This window comes from Sciurus carolinensis, chromosome 13 (assembly GCF_902686445.1).
Source record: "Sciurus carolinensis chromosome 13, mSciCar1.2, whole genome shotgun sequence".
Classification (NCBI taxonomy): domain Eukaryota; kingdom Metazoa; phylum Chordata; class Mammalia; order Rodentia; family Sciuridae; genus Sciurus; species Sciurus carolinensis.
In genome coordinates this window covers 20,079,747-20,099,713 of record NC_062225.1, presented here as the reverse complement: position 1 = coordinate 20,099,713, position 19,967 = coordinate 20,079,747, and positions in this window count along the sequence as shown.

Sequence of the window (19,967 nt, the reverse complement as noted above, 5' to 3'; positions counted from 1 at the left end):
TATCCTCAATTAAGCTAGTAAAAGATATTGAAACAAAATTTGAAGCAAAACCATTCTTTTCACCTATCTATTTTGGTAAATAAAGTTATCTTTATGAAAATAGCATTTATGTTAATATACAATGGATTTATTTTTGTTATTTTCAAACTAATGAATAGTATTTCAAACATTTCTTACTTTATTTTTAATATGGTAGCGATGGTAGATATAATCCATATATGTAACAGGTATTTGGGGACATCATTTTTAAGTGTGTAAAAAGGTTCTGAGACTAAGGGGTGGAGAACTACTGGGTTACTCCAGCTTCACTATCTGCACAGGAGCCATTGACTTGGTGGGGACACAGCTCCCCTGTATTCCTGAGAGGAGGAAAGTGAATTATGCTAATAAGGGGTGAATCTCAACTAATTTGTCAGGAATGAGAAACTGGGTTTGGGCAGGGGTGAAGGGATTTTTCCAGAGGTATCTAGCACTCAGCTCCTCTATTTGGGGGTGGGTGGGGGTAGGCAACATAGGAACCTCCAGATTCAGCACTTGTTTTGCTGGGTCTCTTCTCTCCAGATGTCCATAGGATGCAATGCACAGTTAGATGCTGGGAAGGTGACTTCTCATGGTGGTGCTGAGGATGATTCTGGGGCTTACCAGTGGGGAAGCTCTGACTCTGAAATGGCTTTCCAGTAAACACAAACCAGCACACTACTTATTAGATATGGCACTTTATATATCTTCAAATACCAAGTGATTAGTTGAAGATTTAGTAAACTCTCTACTCTCAAAATATTATATTTCCTGGGGACCTCCTACTCTAATTCATATGTTGAAATCCTAACCCCTGAGATGGTAGTATCAGGAAGTAGGGCCTTTTGGAGGTGATAAAGTCCTGAGGCTAAGAGCCCTCATGATTGGAATTAGTATCTTTACAAAAGAGACCCCAAAGAGCAAGCTCGTCCTTTCTGCCATGTGAGGACATAGAGAGAACAGGAACAAGTCCTCATCAGATACCAAATCTGCTGACTCCTGCCAATCTCTGTTTCATTTCATTAATGGGGAGAGAAGGAGAGACTTGTCCTGTTACGGTAGATCATCTTCTGGGTGACATGCCCTACTGAAAAATCGCAGCTATTCTGTTTCTTCAGTTTTCCTGGGACATGGGGCAGGTGTTGTTTGCTTGTTATTTGAAAGGTACAAAAAGGTCTGCGTGACCCAGAGTTTTCTCTGCGGGCCTTCTGTGGTGTCTGCCACTCCCCCCATTAGCGGGAATCCCCAAGGACTTGGGAGCTGTGCTCACTTCAACTGACTGGACACATTCTCACGCTCATTTGCACAACTTAGGCTCAAGACTTGGTCCCTGGTCAGCATGCTGCCTGTCACCCAGGGTGGCACCCGGTGCACTCCAGCTGCCTTCCGTCCCTCGTCGCCTGATGAGTAAGCATTCCCCACCTTAATTTTCACATTAAGGTTACTTTTCTGTCCCATGTCTCAGTTTCCTGACTACATTTCTGGTCTCTTGGTTATTAGTAGTAACATATGGTTATTAGATCTGGGATATTAAACTGCGTTCCAAAGAGCCTAAAAATGTGTTTGGGGCCACTGTAGAGCCCAAAGAAGAGCCAGGAAGGGCAGCCCCCAACCTGCAATCCTATTATACCTGCACAACACCACTTCTGTGTTTTATATAGTGCCACCTTATATAAGTGTCCCTTCGAAGGCTCTCCTTGCTTTAAAAAAAATATTTAGGGAGCACTTCATGTGATTAAATTAACTTGTGTAAACGAGCAACAGAATGAGTCCCATCCGTTTCCCTCCAATAACCTAGAGGACAGGAAAGAGTCAGGGCTCCTCTCCACCTCCTCCTTAATTCTGCCTGCAGCGTGCCCTTCCTTGAGTTATCCACTCCTTGAACAAGAAAACAATCGAACAGGGTTTCATATAAATAAAGGCCTCGTGGCTGAGACACATCCCTTCATCATGACCTTTAAAAAAAATTACTGTGAAATAACCCCACAAATGAAAAGGTGCACAGTACAAAATCGCATTGTTCAAAGCTTGAAAACAAAATGAACACACATATAACCACCACCCAGGTCAAGAAGTAGGACATTACTTGCTTCTCCAAGCTCCCCGCCTGCCAGGCTTCTATGATCACTTCCCTCTTCAGGGTCTCCTGGTCCCCCAGTTTAGCTTTATGGAAATCAACTCATGTTTTTTTATCTTAGCAGTCATCCCTGAGCTTTATCAGGTACTCTTGCTTGTTTTTGAACTTTATATTAAAGGAATTATAAAATCTGGCTCACCATCAGGTCCTACCCCCCCACCGCCATCTCTCGAGAAATACACTTTGCAAATCTCATTTTTATATTATAAAAGAGGAAAAAGAGAAAACATATAGCATATGGGAATAGCATATAATATATAGAGCATAAAACATATACCATATAGAGAATAACAATGATTCTTAACTGTCTCCAGCTTGGAGACAATTACACCGGTGGGTGGGTATTAAGTAAAGTTGCATGGCCAGAATTAGTATTTATGGAAGAATGTCCACGGGAGGATCTTTCTATTTTAATTTCACAGATGCTTACATTTCCTGACAAGCAGGTATATGGCAAACAGAAGTGCCTGCAGTTTCTTCGTCTTTCTTTTCTTCTTCTAAAACCTCCTTGTTAAGAACACAAAAGGACATATATTATTCGAGGGTTGCCCAGAAAAGACAGGGGCAACTGGGAACGTGAGCATCCCCCCTGGTTTGGGTCTGGCCTTCTGCCCCTTTGGCCCCTACCTCTTTCTGATGGTGAATGTTGAGAGATGGTGATGGATGGTTAGTCACAAATAGTTTTCAATTTACCAAAGTGCACCCGCCTCTCTCTGAACCTCTTTGAAATGCTTTTAAAGCAACATGGAGAATGGAATTCAACAACAATTCTCCACAGCTGCAGCCAGAATACGGTGACCCCAGGAGCAGCTGGGGGCAGTTGTTTTCATGTTTCGTACTTCTTGTTTCCTTAAAAAGTGGAACTTTTAGAAAGTTCTAGAAGGTCTTGTGGCATTCACATTACCAGAGGGAATGCATCTGTGTCAGACCCTTGAATTCCAGGCCCTCATTCAAAATTTGACAAATATTTGTCTCTGGGGCTCAACATGTACTCTCTGTGCCCTCTCACCCCTCACCACAGCAGGTACCATGCAGGAAAACTTGCCCTGTGGCAGGGCTGCTTGTGAAGGGAGCCCTCCTTGAGTAATCAAGACCCCTGGGTTCTGGCATCATCTGAAGCATTAATCAGCTGTGTGAGGTAGTCTCAACATCTCTCTTCTGGCCTTAGTTTCTACATCCATAAATAAGGTTGGACAGAAGAATCTAGGAGGTCCTTTATATTAGGAGTTGGCAAAGATGTTTCAAGGGCTGGGGTTGTGGCTCAGTGGTAGAGCGCTTGCCTAGCACGTGTGAGGCACTGGGTTCGACTCTCAGCACCACATGGAAATAAATTTAAAATAATAATAATAATAAGGTTTCATGCGAACTAAAAAATGTTAAAAAAAAAAAAAAAAAGATGGTTTCAAGGTAAGGACCTGGTAGTAGGAAAAGGTAGGGACACTTGCTTTGGCAAGTGTGTTTTTACATGTAGGCAAAATAAGTAGCCTCTTTTCAGGGAAGCTTTAAAGGACAAGAAAGAACTCTTAATTTTAAAACCAAGAAAATAAATGAATAAATAAAATAACACTTTTCTCCCTCTTTTACAAAAAAAAAAAACCCTTTCTCACAATAAACAGTTATTTTTTTCTTCAGCTATCAGTAGGTTCTTTATTTTCTTTATGCAAATTTTGTGATCTTTCTAGAGTTCATTATAAAAAAGACATGAATGTGTCTAAGAGGTAAAATGGGTAACTCTATTATCAGTGGGATTAGGGGACCTGGCAAGGGACTGAGTTCTCAGTGTTCTCGATAGCTGTATGCTTGTAAAACAGCTCAGAGAATTTACAAAACTTAAAGGGACATATTCTAAACCAGTACTTTTCAAATTTCAATGAGCCTGTTGATGATCTTATAAGATGTAGACTCTGATCAAGTAAATTCTGCACAGGACCTGAGAATCTACATTTCTGTTAAACTCCCAGGTGATGCTGATGCTGCTGATTCATAGAACATACCTAGAGTAATATTGCACATGGCCTTGTCTCTTGAACATAGCTGAATGGACTGCAGGAAATGGACAATCGATTTCAAGCCAGCCAATGAGTGAACTGAACTTTGATCAAAAAGGGATTGTTGTGAGCCAATAGGGTATTTCAACAGGAGAGATGGCAATGGTTTCAAGAAGACAAGAGGAAATACCCAAAGAAATGTAGAGATACCTGGAGAAAACCTTACTCATTTTAATGACAAAACAAAAGGGAAGGACTCTATGGGCAAGAGTTATGGTCTGGATCTTGAACATTGAGTGACCTTCTGGTTCCTATCTCCACCAGACATGCCGGACTCTACTTCCTATTTGTCCATCAGACTTGACTGCTGATGGGAGGTGGGTGGGCATCCAAGTGACTGACCTAATCATGCAGACTCCAGGTTGAAAAGAAAAATCTGGAGTTTGGGTGGGATTTACACCTGGATAGGGTCTCATAGTGAGAGGGGCTTTGGATAGCTGCTTGAATTGCTTGAAAACCTTGGACACTTGAAGGCAGAAGTTTGTATGTGGGGTGAGAGGGGGTGCAGAGATAATGGAAGCCAAAGTAGGGTCAGATGTCATAATTTATCCAGGGCTTCTCAAGAATTCTGTCAGTGTTGCCAGGCACAGTGATGCATACCTGTAATGCCTGTAATCCCAGCAGCTCAGGAGGCTGAGGCAGGAGGATTACAAGTTCAAAGCCAGCCTCAACAACTTGGTGAGGTCCTGAGCAATTTAGTGAGAGCCTGTCTCAAAATAAAATGTAAAAAAGGGCCGGGGATGTGGTTCAGTGGTTAAGCATGCCTCTGGGTTCAATCCCTGGTACAAACAAACAAATAAAAACTTGTCAGTATTGCCAGTCTATTTGTAGGGATTTGGATTTTCTGCTTACCTATCCTCTTCTAGAATGTTTTTCTTCCCCCTCCATCCTCACAACAGCTGAGAAAGCAGTTACATTCTCACAACACAACTTGAGTCCCTTGCCATAGCTGAATGACCCAGCAGTGGATAGCTGACCCAAATTGGGCCAATGTGCTCCTTTCCCAGCAATCTGGAGTTGGACTTGGACCAAGAGCCAATTTAAACTCCTTCTTGGTATCAGGATCTGTATTATGCAAAACTCAGTAGAAAATGTTTTATGCTACATGCTTTGACAAATTGGAAGAATGGCTCTGCGATATGACAGTGGAAAATGAAGCAGATGCATAGGAGGACAAAAAGAGGTTCCCTGCATTATTCTAGTTCTTGTTCTAAGTGGTTTCTGAAACTAAATTGTACCCAGCCTCAAAGTCCTTGAGATAGTAAAACATCCTTTCAATAAATTGCTATTTGTGGTTTAAGCCATTGCAGATGGGGATTTGCTTTGAATCTCAGAAAGTCCTAACTAAAACCCTCTTCTAGGGAAGGCCTCCTGGAACTGAGGCCAATCCTTCTGGTTCAAATGCAGTGATAAGGGGAAGGTGGTGATGGACCCAAGTCAACAAGAGACCAGGAGAGACCTGATTCTCTCTTATTTATCAATAGTCTTGTGCCCGACTATTGATTTCAAGGTTGTTCACCATCCATTCTTCTATCTATCCATCCATATATTCATCTATTATTCTCTCCTCTCTCATCCATCTAACAGAGATTTTTCTGGGTCCCTCCATGGGGCCAGACTCTGTGCTAGTGGTTGCTCTGTGACCTTTGGTTATTTATATTGGTGTCTCCATATATAGCATGAGATCATACTAAATCCTAAACCAGTGTAGCCTGGAACAGGCTTATTCACAGTTTATTCCCCTTTCCTCCTGTATTTCTTTCTGTTTTGTACAAATGTGAAATGTGTCAATAATATTTATAGCTCTTTCTTGGGAAACATCTTTCATTCAATATCCTATGTGCTCAATTTAGATGTTTTTATTTGAAATAGAGATGGGTGGCTTAGAGTCTCCATCCAGACAAAACTGTAGCCATTCATTCCTGGTGTCATATTTGTGATCCATCACCTCTTTGTGACACATCTCTTTATTTTCTCTTTTTATCTTTGAAGGGTTAGGTGATGGTTGAGAGGGTGATGTAGATCAGCTTGGTTTTCAGTCATCCTAACCCTTGAGGACTGTAGGTCCTTTCCAAATATTCCAGGAATCCCCAGAATCACTCACTTCCTATTCCTTTCTAATAAAAACTCCCAAGAAGAAATTTTTTTTCTCTGAATTTCAGCCTCGTCCCTAAGCTGGAGCTTCTCTCAGAAACAAACCTTCTCAGGTACCTTTGCAAGAGAGTTGGACTAGGAACAAAAAAAGGAATGAGGAGGAGAGTCAGACTTAATTGACCTTGTGTTACTGGCTATAAATGATTTCAGAATCCTGAGATACCCACGGCACAAATAGACTTCAGAACTTCTCTTACCCCTGTGATCCAGAGAGTCAGTTTGTATGAAATGTAAACATTCAAGTCTTTGGAAGAGTCAAAGGGAAACTTGGGTGTTGGATTTTGATCAGGGTAGAGCGGTGGCTCTCGGTCTTGAACAGCTCAGAGAGCTCTTAGAGAGTATTCCTGCAGACTTCACAAAGCAAGGGAATCAGAATCTCTGGGGATGGAGGTGTGGTGCTTCTGAAGGGTGTTTTTGAGACAAAGACAAGAGTGAGAGTTCTTGGTCTAAGACGTCAATGAGGGCTGGCATTCTAAAGTGAGAAAATGGGAAGAGCTTGTGATTATGGCAACTTTACCCCAAGATTTGTATCTTTGAAGCCTCTTTGAACAGAGAAGCCAGGAAGGCAAGTTGCTCACTATTACTGACAGTGCAAGATTATATGAAGGCTAGAAGTTGAATAATTATTGTATAGAAGACCAGAAAAAAAATACCCAACAAAGGCATAGGTCAACCACAGTTTTAGAATGTTCTGGTCTCCAAGAAGTGCCATCACTCTTCTGATATATCTTGGGAGAGGTGTTGAGGTGGAAATGATTGAAGCAAGTGGAAGAAGTCATCACTAAGGCTGAGGAGGCTTCAAACAGGAGCCGATCCTGAGCAGTCTTAGGATTCCGTGTGATGAATGCTGGGAGGAGGAATGCCCCTGAGCTGTGCGGAAAGAGACCCCTTCAGGCCTGTCTCCTGAGTAATTTTTGGTCCAGGGATTGGACAGGTGACTATGCTCGATTCTCCACTTGAGGAATTCCGTGATAAATAAAAAAAGGATATGTGATGTCTTAAGGTTTTTAGAGAGAGCATGATTTTTGACAGTCTCTTGCCAGTTTTTATATTCTTGATGGCATCTGATGCTCACAATCCTTGGGAGTGAAGCAGAGAATAATGCAGGACAGGGCAGAAAATCCCAGCTTCTGGTCTATTAGTGGCCCCTTCAATGTGACTTTGGAAGGAAGGCCAGGTGTTGTGACTCCTCATTTGGATATAAGAGAAGAATTTTCTTGGGAGCCCTCTCAAGTCAGATTGTTTGAGGCCCCAAACAATGAGAGATTTTAGTATCTCCCTTCCCATAGTGTTATGTTTTGGATGTGAGGTATCCCCCGAAAGCTCACATGTGAAACAGTGCAGGAAGGTTCAGAGGAGAAATGATTGGGTTTTAAGAGCCTTAACCCAATCAGTGAATTAGTCCCCTGATAGGGATTAACTGAGTGGTAACTGAAGTGGTGGGGTGTGGCTGGAGGAGATGGGAATTGGGGTGTGGCTATGGGGTATATATTTTGTATATGGACAGTGGAGACTCTCTCTCTCTCTCTCTCTCTCCCTCTCTCTGCTTCCTGATGATGTGAGCTGCTACCCTCTGCCACACTCTTCCACGATGATGCTCTGCCTCACCTGGAGCCCCAAGGAATGGAGCTGGCCTTTTATGGACTAAGAGCTCTGAAACCATGAGCCCTAAAATAAACCTTTCCTCCTCTATAATTGTGCTGATCAGATAATTTAGTCAGAGTAGCAAAATAGCTGACTAAAACACCATAGAAAATTCATAATAAAATAATGCCAAACAACACAATAAAGGAAACTAACAGAATTCTTATCTGACTACTTTGGTGTTCATTTTTTAAAGTACTAATTCTTCTCCTATTTTTTTTTTTTTCATATTTTCTCTGGAGTTCTTCACATCGCTGGTTCCTTAAGAATGTGCCCAAAGGCCAGTGGAACCTACGGTGCCATCTGGCGTCACCACATGGTTATGTACTGTTCTTTCCCACTTACAATGCCCAGCCCTAAATGGGTCAGGGAGTGACCCTAACTGGTCCCCAAATCTCTCTCCTGTCTTTTTCCTAAAGATGGGGCAAGAAGAACAAATGGGTGACCATTGCTTTCCTGTTCTCCCCACATTAACTCAGGAAGCAATGTGGTCTCCTGGGGATAGTAGCATTTTGGAGATGGCAAACCTGGATTTCAACCCTCACTCTGTCTCTTTCTATCTGGGAAACTCTTTACCTCTCTTCATTGGTTAGTGTTCCTGCAGACCCTTCAGAATAAGCCACATTGTCTTCAGGTTTACTGTCACATTCTTAGTGCTGGAAGTAAGGGCTCAATAGGTATATCCTGAGGACATAAGCTCTCCATCCCCAGCCTAGTTCTTAGAGCCAAGATTCTCTTTGAGAAGGTAGATAATGGTGTGGACAGTTTTTGATCACTCACTAATGAGTTAGTACTGTGGGTGGAGGCCTGTATCTCCAAGGGGCTGGAATATCCAAGGAAACATTATGAAGGGGTGGTCCTTTTGCAAATGTTCTTTGGAGGTCAAGAATTTGAACTCCTGGCACTGAACTTAAACTTGTGCTTCAAAGCATTTCATACCTGTGGTAATTGAAATTTAAATAACTTCTGATTAATATACTATCGATTCATGGAAAGTAAGGTTTAGTGGAAGTTTACAGCAAGGAGCTAGGCTGAGAGCCTTAATGAAAGTCTGGCCTTGGTGGTAAGAGGCAAGCACTCTGATATCTGTTTTATTTTTATTTATTTATTTATTTATTTATTTATTTATTTATTTATTTATTGTGCTGGGGATTGAACCCAGGGCCTTGTGCATGCAAGGCAAGCACTCTACCAACTGAGCTATATCCCCAGTCCTATTTGTTTTATTTTTATCCATTTGTGGAGTAGCAGCAGTACTCAGTCAATAGGTGCTTATAAAATGTGACTGTTGGGTCCTATTGGCTTTCTCCTAACTCTTCACACCTCTCTCAGGAATGGGAGGGCCCTGGGCGGGGGTGGCAGGTGGGTGATTGGGATGGAAGGATCTGGAATAGACTTCTCTTGGAACTCCACTGCTGGTTTTGTGGGTTGGAGTCTATGGGGTGACATATCCTCAGTGGGAAGTGAGGAGAAAGAATCTGACACCCCAAGAAGAGCAGCAGGACTGGCCCTCCACCAAGCCATCTGGTATAGTCTTAAAGTCTTCAACATGGCCCATATTGTAGCTTCCCTGTTGTTTCCTCTGAATCCTGAAATGTCATACTTTAAGGACACTGTGGAGCTCCAGGCTGCTGGGGCACATCTTGTGGTCAAGTGGGGAAGGAAGCTTTGGTGTTGGTGTTTAAGGTTTGGCATTTACTTTGTGATTAGGATGACTGGAAGGCACCCTGTGCTCCTGTCAGGCTCCCTCACATCTTGGGGCAGTGTGCCTCGGCTTCTTTAGGAACCGCCCGCCGCATCTGGCTGGGCCCTTGTTGGTTTGGTTGGCAGAGCTTCTATTACTTCATCCGTGACCTGTGGGTGAGTAGCTGGCCACCAAACCACGTGACTCAAAAACCAGTCCCCTTAATATCAAGGAAGATAGGGTTGCAAGGAAAGAGGAAATAGAAAAAACCAGACAAAAGAAACGGGACACATGTGGTTCCCATGCTGTGGAGATATAGTTGTCACTCACACTATGTGGAGAACTGAGACTCTTCCTGTGGTGAACCCATAAGAATTAATAAACTGCTCTTCACGGAAAGTTGGGTACTGGCAGAGGAGAACACATTTTCTAGGTATCATTTGTCTCAGATTTTAGTGCTTGAGTAAAATCCCTGATATGTGTCAAGGAGATGTCTTGATTTATCAGAATGAATGGAACATCCTCAATGAGACTAGCTCTAGCATTTCAAAGTGAAACTGAACTTGAACCTCAAGATCCTTCTCAACATTGCCAGCCTTGACCTCCTGGTTCTCATCAGCGATTTCGAGGTTGCAGTGAGCATTTCTTAGTCTCATTTGCCTCATACAGTTCTTGCTCAGCTACCCACCAGCAATTTCCTTTGCAGCTGATTCTTAAATAGAACAGGAAGTAGAACCTAGTCCATCAGTTATCCACAAATTAACCAATGTATTTCTTCCCTGGCTTCCTTTACTCCCTTAGAACCTCAGAAACACAACCTTTGAAAATGGCTTCATCTTGTTTCTAAAGTCTCTGGAAGGATCCACATTCTTTGTTGTTTGCATCTGACAGACTGCACCAGAGCAAAACCCCTGCTCCTCTGTCTTTGGAAAATGTCACGACATAAATGTCTGGTTCCTCTGAATACTCTCATTCCAAGCACGAAATAATTATTAGCTTGCGGAGGCTTTGCTCTTTCTTTCATTTTAGTTTAAGCTGCTGGGTTCCCCACCTACATAAATGAAGTCAGGAAAGACACAAGAGATGCGAAGATGTTTCTATTTTCTTCTTTCCTGGGTGAGTACTCTTAAAAGATGTCAGCACTGGATTGTTGGCTACCACCCCATGGCATTTAATTATTCCTGACACTTAATTCATCACGATGTAAAAAAAAGAAAATGCAGCCTGTCTGCTCCTCCTCCTCTTCCGAAAGAAACAATATAATAATTAAGATGGTAACTAAAGTTCTAAGAATAATGAGAAACCACATAAAGACTAGCATCATATTACTCTCAGAACATTACCAGGAAACAAGGTCTGAGGCTATCTCCTCCTAATTCATTTTTTTTTATCCTGTTCAGATAGTCATGAGTCATTGTCCTGTATAAATGAATAATAGTTTAATTTAAATAAGCCTATACTGTTGGAGGTCATTTATCACCTCTTGGCTCTCATTCACAGACAAGTCATGTGGAACTACATGACTTTCTTTTTGTGTGCTGGTGCTGGAAAGCTCACCGAATCCAGAAACTCCTTCTTCTGCAAATTCAAATTTGGAGACCAAGTTCAATATTATTTTATGAGAGGGGGTGGGAGGGGATGGTGATGGGCCGGAGGGCAGTGGGGAACCCAAGAGCTGCCTGAAGAGGTTTGGGAGTGTTTTGTGCCTGTAACTTCAGTGCACGAGAACTGGACTGGGGTTTGAATGATAGTCTGTTGGTATTGCTGTGTGTGTGACAGAGAGAGAAAGCAAAGAGCTAGATCGAGGGGGAGAGAGAGAGAGAGAGAGAGAGAGAGAGAGAGAGAGAGAGAGAGAGAGAAAGGACCTGATCTGAAAGCACAACTTTTCAGTAAGAACAACCCAAAGGAGAGGCAAGGGACACTTTTTAAAGGCTAACTATGGAAATTGGATTCATACTGTTAGGATTAACGATTGAACGCAAATGAAAACCCAGGCATTGCTCCTGCGCCAGCACGTTCGAATGATAAATTGCATTAAAGCACTGAAAGAAATAACAGCTGCAGTTAATGAAAAGCCAAATTTATCTAAATTTCTCCAGTTGATCAGTCAAAATCATCAGCATGGCTTTCACTCTGTAATCACTTTTTCCTTTTTTGGAGTGGGGGAGGGGAAGGACAAAGAGAGAAGATACTTTTTTCTTTTTTTTTTTTTTTTAATTTCTAAAGGTATGCCTTTTGAAATGGAAGTAACCCTGAGCTAATCTGTGAGCACTTGCAGAGAAGACAGTTTCTTGACATCAATATCATCAATACTGTATATTTGTTCTTTCATTTTTTAACCTTCCTTAGGATAATATGGTAGATTCCTGTATAATATCAACCTATAGATAGATGGCCAGAGACAGAAAATCCAGGAGGAAGACTGTGATAATTACACAAAGCTGAAATGCCTTCCAAAATACTGTCCACTGAACTGTTTTTTATTTGTTTTTATCACAACACCTGTAACACAGACAAATGGCATGGCCTGTGGTTATTGTTTTACACTGAAGGAGACTGAGTGTGTGGGGAACCAGAAGATACTTGCCCAAAGTCAGCCTTATAAGGTCCTTGCTCTAAGAGCTGGGGACAGAGAATGGGGTCTATATTCTTGCCAAATACTTCACTAGAAAATAGAACAAATTCCCCATGCCTCACATCCCTACCTGGTGAAAGCAGGAAAATCCTGTCGAGGAAACCACTCGGAGAAGCTGCCATCAAAGGCTGCTCGAGGCCAGCTTCCCTCCAGCACTGAGCTCTGCGACGGGCCTGCACGTGGCATGGAATTCCATTAGAACTACTTACCATATGTTTGCTTGCTGGAGTTCAATGGAACCTGAGGGAGGGCATAATGGATCTCCGTTACTGAACCGTGTGGAAGGCTTCCAGAGATTTAATGGTCTACCTCGAGGTGATGAATGGAGGGGCTCTCGTATTCCTTGCATAATCAGGGAGCCTTGTGCTCTCGATGCGCTGCGCTCTCCTCTGACGCCCTTCTGGAAAAGTCTACATCTGGCGCTCCTGGAGTCATTTCAAAAGCAGAGCCGGTGTGTGGGGGGGTGCCTTCCCCTCATCTTCCCTGAGAGAAGATCTGCAGCATGACAGAGACTTTGATGAGAAGGAAGTAGTCTGGGGTTGGGGTGAGAGGAGAGGGCAGGTGTCCTGGTAGCCCGGGATTTCCTCCTTTCCGTGCCGTGGTCTGGTCACTTCATCAAGGCTAAGGCTGTGAAGGGCACCAGGGGCGACGGCTGATACTCAGGGGAGCCTGGCTGTGCCCCGTGTCTGTAGCCAAAGGCGAGGGACTGAACCACGAGGCTGCCAAGTGGCCATGAGATTTTATTCCTTCCAGTTAATTTTCTCACTGATGTGCTTTTAATTCGCACGATGTGCAAGAAGGTTTCCAGGTATTCACTGCAGGGGTGACAGAAATAGAACAACAGTAGGACTTTTTGCTGGTATGTCTGCCAGGGGATAGAAGCACTTGGAAAAGTAGGAGCTCCAGGAGAGAGCCCACGGATGTTCTTTTTCCTCTAGATGTTTTTGGAATTTTCTTTGTAATTTAGCACACCAGAAATTCACGAGAACATGTCTGGGTCTGGACGTGGTCCCTTTGAAGATAAAAAGCCAAATTCTTCTGCGTAGGCCTCTTTGAACTTCTACCTGTAAAGTGGGAATAAATACATTTACCTTCAGATTGTTGGGAGGATTTAATACAATAAAAGGCATCAAAGCACAGGATCACCTAAAGGCTTTTTCCCACTGCCTCAGAAAACGCGAACTTGCCAAGTACCAAGAGTAGAGGATTCCTAGGGCTGGGGAGGTGGCTCAGTGGTAGAGCACTCGCCTAACGTGTGTAAGGCCGCGGGTTCAACCCACAGTAATACACACACACACAGAGTTCCAGAAAGTTCCACAGTAGGCTTACACAGAAAAAGGTAGAACTTTAAGACATAGTGTCCTATTGGCGTTTTTAAGTTTCTTTGATTGGCAACAGATCAATGGTCGATTCCAACTGCGGGCAGCGGGTGGAACCAGGCGGGTTGTAAGAGCCTAGAGGCCAGCCTACTCCAGCTGGGTTGGGCATTCACATCATGGCTTTCAGCCTGATTTTCCTAGATATACCCTTAAATTTTATAAAAATCAGCACCCCTCCCAGTCTGGTTTGCCTACAATTACAAGCACCCTTTTAGTTGTGCAGCTCAATAACTTTGGACAACTACGTAGAGACATTATATCATTCTACCATTATGCTCAAGACAGGATATTTGGTTCACCCCAAAGTGACCCTATGACACTTCACCTTTAATCATCTCGGGCATCTAGCCTCGATCAATCACTGACATGTTCTCTGTCACATTACTTTTGCCTTTTCCTGTATTTCATACAAATGGAGCCATGCAGTTACAGACTTGTTTGTTCACGACTTCTTTCTCTTAGCAGACTGCTTTTAAGATTCATCCATATTATTGATTTTTTTTTTCTTGTCGGTTTTCTAGTCATTGCTATTATAAATAAAATAGCTAGGAATGCTTGCATGCAAAACATTGTGTAGAAATGTTTTCATTTCTCTCGGGCAAATACCTTTTTGAGCAGAATTTGTATAGGGTATGGCAAGTAGGTACTAGAATATTTTCCAAACATTTTTAAAAATCATTTTGTATTTATACCAGCAACGTGTGAGAGTTCCAGTTGCTTCATTCTTACAAATGCCAGATATTGTAAACGTTTTTAATTCTAGCTATTCCAGTTAAAGTACAGTGGTATTTAGTGGTGGTTTTTATTTGTATTTCTCTAATGACTGATGAAACTGAGCATCTTTTTATATGCTTTTTGCCACTTATAGTTTCCTTGTTCAAATCTTTTACTCATTTAAAGAATCCAGTTGTCTTCTTATTGAATTATGTTTTCTAATATGGTCTAGAGACAAGTCCTTCATTAGATACATATTTTCTCCATTTGTGGCTTTTCATTTTCTAAATAGTCTATTTTTAAAGGTCAAAAGTTTGTAATTTGATGAAGTCCAATTTATCATGTTTTTCTTTTATGTTTTGCATTTTCTGTGTCCTTTCCTAACTCAAGGTCACAAAAATTTTTTTCACAAATACATTTGTTTTGGGGAAGCTGCATTGTTTTAGCTCTTAGGTTTATAACTGTGATGCTTTTTGATTCAAGTTTCGTGTATTGTGAAGGCAAAGTGCCTAGGTTTGTTATTTTTCTAAATGAATATACAATTGTTTCAGCAACATTTGTTGAAAAACTGTCCTCACTACATAACCTTGACACCTTAAAGTAGACCTATTTCTGGATGCTTTGTTCCCCTGATCTGTATGTTTATCCTTCTGTAAATACCATACTGACTTAATTAGTGTAACTTTACAGTAAGTCTTGAATTAGGTACAAAATGCTTTGTTCTTTTTCAAATTTATTTTGGCAATTCCAGGACATTTGCACTTTTAAATTTTGGAATCATCTTACCAGTTACTACAAACAGATTGGGATGATTTTGATTGGTATTTCATTACATCCCTAGAACAATATGGGGAAAAATGGTATATTAACAATTTTAAGTGCTTCAATTATGAACATGAAATGTCTGTTTTATTAGAGATTTAATTTCTTTCAGCAATCCTTTGTAGTTTTCAGCATGCAGGGATTTCATATCTTTGGACAAATCTTCATTTTTTGATAATATAAATTATGAATTGTATATGGATATATTTTAATTAAATTTCCAATTGTTTATTGTTAGTATATATAAATGCAATTAAGTTTTGCATACTGATCTCTACCCTGTGATCTTACTACACTAACTTTTTAATTCTGGTAGCTGTTTATACACTTCTTAAAATTTCTGCATGGACAATCAGACCATCTGTAAATAAAGACAGTTTTAATTTTCCATTTTCGTTCTGTAAGTCTTTAATTTCTTTTTCTTCCCTCATTGTACTTGCAAAACATTCAATATGATTTGGAATAAAAGTTGTGCTGTCACTTTTAGCCACTGTGACCCAAATACCTGACAAAAACAACTTAGAGGAAGAAAGATTCATTTTGACTCAGTTTTAGCGGTCTCAGTCCATGAACTAGTGGCTCTGTTGCTCTGGGCCAGAGGTGAGGCAGAATGTCATGGAGGCAAGGCATCATGGAGCAACACCACTCCATTCTCGGCACCCAGGAAAGAGAGAGAGGGGAAGAGAGATGGGGGGGGAGTGAGAGAGAGAGAAAAGTAGAAGAAGGAGGAGGAGGAGGAGGAGGAGGAGGAGTAGGAGGAGGAGGAGGAGAAGGAGAAGGAGAAGGAGAAGAAGAAGAAAGAGGAGGAGGAGGAGAAGGAGGAGGGGAGGGGGAGGGAAGGGGGAGGAGAAGAGAAGAGAAGAGAGACAGGAAGGCAAGGGAAGGGAAGGGATAGGAGGGGAAGGGAAGTGAAGGGAAGGGAGAGAAGAGTTGGGAGGAGAAACTAAATCCTTCCAGGGCACACCCTCAGTGACCTTCCCCCAACTGGATTCTACCTCCCAGCAGTACATTTAACTATCATGGATTAGTCCATCAATTGAAATAAAGATTCAGTCACTGCCTATGATACAGTCATCACTGAAAAACCACACCTCTGAACCTTGCTGTATTAGGGACCATACTTTTAACATGTAAGCCTTTTTGGGGACACTTCAAATTCAAACCATGATGTTCCATCTTTTGCCCCCCAAACTCATATCCATCTCACAAAATACATTCAGTCCATCTCCAAGAGTCACCATAGTCCTAACAATTCCAGCACTGCTCCAAGTCCAAGTGGAAAGTCTCCTCTGAGATCCCAGGCAAACTCTTAATTGTGATCCCCTGTAAAAATTCAAGAGCAGGTCACATTCTTCCACGATACAAGGGCTCAGTATGAACATTGCCATTCAAAAAGGAAGGACTAGGGGCATAGAAAGAAGGGATGGAACCAGAGCAAAACTGAAACCCAGTCAGACAAAAGTTAAGTCCTACAGCCTCCTGTCTGGCATTTGGAGCATGTGGTGGTGAGATGTGGGCCCAAAAAGGCCTGAGAAACCCCACCTCTATGGCCTTGCTGGTTGCAGCCCACATAGCCTCTCTCTTAGGCTAGCTATTTGCTACTTGCAGATTTTCTTGGAAAACATTCCACATTTCTGGCATCAGTTAATTCCCAGGGTCTCCACTGAGCTTCACTCTCACAGCTGCATGCATCACCCTCTCAGGGGGCTGCCTTTGGGAATTCTGACCTTGCTACACATTTCCTGATCCCAGGACTTACTTTAAAATCTCAACAGAAGCCTTCACAATCTTTAAAATCCAGCATCCTGAATTCCTGTAGAACCAGCACCATGTGGATGACAAGATCTGCCACCAGCTTGAGCAGTAGCAGGGCCTCCTAGGACTGTGGTGGCAGTAGCCTGAGTGCCTGGGTGGCTGAACATAGTGAAACAAATCTAAAAACAGCTTTCTAGGAAGCCACAGGTACTCTCTTCTCAGAGTAACATCTTTCAAATAAGTTTTAATGTTTACACCCCTGAGTCTACCATAGGTAAGGCCTCACTGATTCCTGAGATATCCTCAAGGAATCATTACTATAATCTCTGTGCAAAGTACTTTGCTTCTCTTTAAGGGCACTAATCTTTCTAAATCTTTCTCCTATGCTTTTTTCTCTTAATTATCACAGTAAACCCATGCTAAAAACATCCAGCAATACCCACGCCGCTGCCTGAATGCTGGACTGCCTTGAAATTTCCTTTGCCAGATCAATTAGTCTGTCTCCTTTGAGTTTAGTCTCATAGAAAGTATCATGACATGGACTGCATGTGGAAAAGTTCTTTGCCAGAATGTAACATGAAAGGTCTCTAGTCAACTCCAGGACAAAACTGCAGTGGCCTGCTTCCTCCAACTAGGTCTCACCTCTCAGTAGTCCATTCAGCTATCCATGGATGAGTCCATGGAGATCAGAGCCCTCATGATCCAATCATTCATTGCCAAAAGCCCCATCTCTGAACCTTGCTTCATTGGAGACCATGCTTGTGATAAGTGAGCTTTAGGGGGACAGTCTAGGTCTAAACCATAACAGAAGAGGTAAGAGCAGAGATCATAACCTTGTTCTTTATTGTAAGGGGCATCATTTAGCCTTGTACATATTTTAAAACACCATAGAACCATTTTCTTATTTAGTCCACTATCTTTTGAAGAAATTAAAGACCAGATAAAAGCCTTTCATATTTACAATTTTCATTGCTCTCCATTCCTTTGTGTAGATCTGGATTTCCATTTGATATCATTTCCTAATGGCAGAATGAATCAAACAACATTACCCTATGTAAATTTATGATTACACAAATGGTATGCCTTTACACCATGTACAGACAGAGAAACAACATGTATCCCATTTGTTTACAATAAAAAGAAAAAAAAAAAGAAAAAGAAGTCGAACTATCTCAGTTTGCCAATGACATGGTCCTATATCTAGAAGACTCCAAACAACAACAACAACAACAAAAACAAACAATCCACCAGAAGACTTCTAGAGCTTACAAATGAGGTCAGCAAAGTAGCAGGATATAAAATAGTTACCTATAAATCAATAGATTTCCTATACTGTGACAGTGATTCAGCTGAGAAAGAACCCAGGAAAACCATCCCTTTTACAATAATGTCAAAAAAAGAAAAAAAAAAAAAAACTTTTGAATTAATCTAACCAGAAAGTAAAAGAGCTCTCTACAACAAAATTAAGAAAGACATTGAAGAAGTCCTTAGAAGTTGGGAAGACATCCCAAGTTCTTGGATAAGAAGAATTAATATTGTCAAAATGACCATATTACCAAAAGTAATATATTGATTCAATGCAATCCTCATCAAAATACCAATGACATTCTTTAAAGAATTATAAAAATCAATTCTTAAATTTATTTGGAAGAACAAGAGATCCAGAAGAGCTAAAGCAATACTGAGCAAGAAAACTGAAGCAGGAAGCATCACAATACCAGATCTCAAATTATACTATAGAACTGTAGTAACAAAAGCAGCATGGTATTGGCATCAAAGTAGATATAAAGACCAACAGAACCAAATAGAAAGTGCAGAGATAAGTCCACATACCTGCAGTCATCTGATACTTGACAGAGGTGCCAAAAACATATTTTGGAAAAAAAATATATATTTTGAAGAAAAAACAGCCTTTTTAACAAATTGTGCTGGGAAAACTGGATAGACATAAATATAGAAAAATGAACATTGATCCCTATATCTCTCTCATCCTGCATAAAACTCAAATCAAAATGGATCAAAAACTTATAAATTAGACTAGAAACCTTGCAATTGCTAGAAGAAGATATAGGTTCAACACTCCATCATATAGGTGCTAACGTCAACTTCCTTAATAAGGTCCCAAAGTGCAAGAAATAAAACGAAGAATCAATAAGTATGATTCCATTAACTAAAAAGCTTCTGTACAGCAAAGGAAACAATTAAGGGTGTGAAGAGACCGCACAGAATAGGAGAGAATCTTGGCCAGATACTTCTTCGATAGGGATTAATATCCAGAATATATAAAGAACTCATTCTTTTTAAAAGCCCCAATCAGTAAAAAGGGGAAAGAAGTAAATAGAAACTTTTCAAAACGAGAAACACAAATGGCCAACAAATATATGAAAAAATGTTCAACATCTCTAGTAATCAGGAAAATTCACATCAAAACTGCACTAAAATTTCATCTTACTTCAGACAGAATGGCAATGATCAAGAATACAAATAATAATGAGTACTGGTGGGGTGATGGGGAAAAATGTATAATTGTCCATTGTTGGTGGAACTATAGACTACTACAACTACTCTGGAAATCAGTTTGGAGATTCCTCAAAAAACTAGGTCTGGAACCAAGATATGACCCAGCTCTCCACTCCTTGGTATTTTTCCAAAAGATCTAAAATCAGCATACTATATTGATACAGCCACCTCAATGTTTATAGCAGCAGAATTCACAATAGCTAAATTATGGAATCAATCCAGGTGTCTGTCAATAACTGAATGGATTAATAAATTGTGGTAATATACACAATGGAGTTCTACTCAGCCACAGCGATGAATGAAATGATGGCATTTGCCAATAAATGAATGGAAAAGGAGAATATCATGCTGTGAAATAATCCAAACTCAGAAACTCAAAGGTTGAATGTTTCCTCTCATATACAGACACTAGAGTTAAATAAAAGAGAGGGGGAGGGAAGGATAGGATATCATAAAG